Source organism: Mus pahari, chromosome 16 (assembly GCF_900095145.1).
Source record: "Mus pahari chromosome 16, PAHARI_EIJ_v1.1, whole genome shotgun sequence".
Taxonomy (NCBI): Eukaryota; Metazoa; Chordata; class Mammalia; order Rodentia; family Muridae; genus Mus; species Mus pahari.
In genome coordinates, this window is record NC_034605.1 from 15,703,569 (window position 1) to 15,706,762 (window position 3,194).

General features: G+C 36.1%; 1 non-coding gene across 1 annotated transcript; it reads left to right on the top strand.

Moving 5' to 3' along the window:
- The first annotated feature begins 2,828 nt into the window (after positions 1-2,828).
- LOC115065676 lies at positions 2,829-2,970 on the top strand. Its single transcript, XR_003845443.1, has one exon. It is a non-coding gene; the product is annotated as a small nucleolar RNA SNORA48 (small nucleolar RNA).
- Positions 2,971-3,194: the final 224 nt, after the last annotated feature.

A 3,194-nucleotide genomic window follows, 5' to 3' on the forward strand; every position in this document is an offset into this window, starting at 1 on the left:
ACACACACACACACACACACACACACACACACACACACACACACACACACTACATGGAGCACACAAAGAAGGTGGCCAAGGGTTCATGATACTACAAGCTGCATTTCCTGTGGTCTTGAATTTCTAACCTCCAGAGAGCGAACATATTTCTATTGTATAAATCAACCTGTCCACGTACTTACTGTGGTTGTTATATAAAAGATCTTATATAGGCTTTTAAAAACTAAATTTGGTAATGTTCAAATAGATTTCACAGTTTTTCAAAAGTAAAGCAAAACACCATTAGTCATAAAACATCATTAGTCATCAAATCTAAATGAATGTATATATTATATAAATGAATATATATTTATATATGATAAATATATAAAATGGAACCGTATGTTGTTGTGGTATTCACCTGTAATCCCACCACTTTCGAGGTATAGAAAAAGATGATCAGGTCTACCTCACAGCAATTTCACGGCCAGACTGGCCTAAATAAGACATTGTTTTAAGGAAAGGACTTAGCTCAGTGGCACACCATATGCTTAGTAACTTCAAGGCCATGGGTTTACTCCTCAGGTTCAAAAATATAAAGAAAAAGAGGAGAAGGTATTAGGAACAAATCATGAATTAACTGAATTTGAAATTTGAATTTTATTCTAATTGTAACAAAATATATTAAAATTTAAATTATCAGAGAAGCTCTTAAGTTTACCCACATATCTAAAATGCTTGTAAAATTAAATATGCTACATTTATGGTGTGCTTGTTAAACAAATATTTAAACTCATAAGTAGTTTGCTTAAGTGATAAGTACACGATCTGTTAGGCCCCACGTTTTGATATGTATTGTTATAACCATATTGAAATCTTTTTAGATTTAACACTTTGTTCTGTATGGTTTTAATTAGAACATAAGCCTGTTGGATGTTAGCTTCATAAGAAAAGAGAAAACTTTAGGAAGATTAAGTGTTATCTAACCTATTTGATTCTTTTGCGAAGACTCAGATTTTCCTTCCCTGACTTCAAAATAGTTAAATATCTTACATATATTTAAATATACTATCAAATATTAAAAGTAGAATATTAGCACTTTCAGAAAAAGTTTTATAATGATAAAATTTAATGATAAAAGTTAGTAAGAAGTATTTTTACATATAAATCATCATTTCTGCACAAAATATCACCCATGTGAGTTTACTGTTCCTTTGTTTAGTTGATGCTCAATTAAACACAAACCAAAAAGAGTCACTAATTCAAATATTCCTTATAGACATATCTTATTTTTGAATCCACTCAAATCTCAGATCAGCAAAAGCAGTAGCATATGGCTTGAAAGTCCACACCCCAACCTCTTAACCACATAACAAAATAACTAACGAAAGCAGTGGTCCTAAGCGCTCAGATGAAAAGAAACATGGAAACTCAGAATGGTTCAACTATTCTTCTCCATACATTCAAGAACCCAAGACTTCTCAAGAATGGCTAACTTAGCTGGCCGATGGTTCCATGTGAGTTGCCACACTGTCCCCTTCCCCAGCCTTTAGCAGGCTGAACAGACCTTGAGTACATGACACAATGGGCTTAATGACCCAAGTGGAGTCATCTATCTGTCTTGCTGCACCTGCAACTTCCTACTTAGAAGAATAGACTGTCCACTGAGCTTGCTTTGCAACATAATCCAGCCGAAACAAAGGATGGATTTTGTGGTTTTCCCTTTATAAGCTAGTGCTGCAGAATTAAACTTTGAGCCTTGATCAGAACCTTGTCTTGGTTTCATCCTTCCAGCCCGCCCCTTCAGATAAACCCAGTTCTCTATGACCACTGGATGAATACACCACACAAGTATCCACACCTGAATTTAGATCCTCAGAAGTCATGTGCACCCAGGTGCAGAAATGTGTATCTATGATCCTAGTATTCCTATGGTGAAATGAGAGGCAGAGCCTGGAGAATTTATAGAGATTGAGGGACTGCTGGTTAGGCACACAAGTTGAATAACAAGAGGCTCTTTTACAGCAAGGGTGAGGAAAGGGCCTAAGATTGGCCTCTGATCTCTATACATGTGGTAGCATGCATTCCCCAGTATGCAAAGATACACAGGCATGTTCTTGCACACGTGCACCCCCCCACACACACACACAAAGAAAACATGGAAGAATTTACTTTTTAAATTTAGCTCAAAACAAAACCTTATTAAGCTTCTTTATTGTTCTTGCTGTTAAGATTACATTATTTTTCCATTAAGTGTTGAAATTAGGAAATATAGCACTTGGTTCACTATATTTCATAAGCAAATGATTGCTTTTATATGTTTATATACATAATTGCATATATCTACCTAAGTGCATATTTTTAATACCATTTTCTTGTCTTCTTAAGATATCATGTTATCAAGAAGCAAGACCATCAAACTTGCTGGACTTTATCATGTGAGAATTTTGGATTTATTTAGACACAAAATCAGAAAAAAATAATGGTACCTTTACTGGCCTGGTAAACAAGAAACCTCTTCTTGTAGGTTATAATTTAGTAAGTTTATCACCTTGATTTATTTTCTGTTTCATTTGTTAATAAAAACAAAAATATCCTGGTAACAGAAAGAAAATCCCTGAGCATAGCATATATAATATATATAACATTCTGATAATGTAATGAACATAAAAATTAAGGAGTCGCCAGGCATGGTGGTGCACGCCTTTAATCCCAGCACTCGGGAAGCAGAGGCAGGCGGATTTCTGAGTTCGAGGCCAGCCTGGTCTACAAAGTGAGCTCCAGGACAGCCAGGGATACCCCTGTCTCGAACCCCTTCCACTCCAAAAAAAATTTAAGGAGTCAACTGCTGCCTCCCAGCAATGGGCAAAGACACCTTGTTGGTGGTGTTGCTCCTATATAATCAGGGGCAGAGCAATTGGCAGACCTTTGTTCATCCTAGCTTGATGCCTGGCTTGGTGACTAAAGCTGTTTTATGCTTGGGACATATTAAAAGAATTAACAGTCCAGATGAACAGAAAAAAATGTGCTTTGAAATTAAAACATTTGATTATCAAAGACATTATTATTTAGAGTAGGTGAAATTTATAATCCCAGCACTTGAGAGCCAAGTGAAGAGAGAATAGGAAGTTCAAAGCCAACCTGCGCTGTGTAAGGAAGGACATAGCATCAGAAGCAAGGAAGACTGAGGCAGAAATGAAGAGGACTGAGAAGAG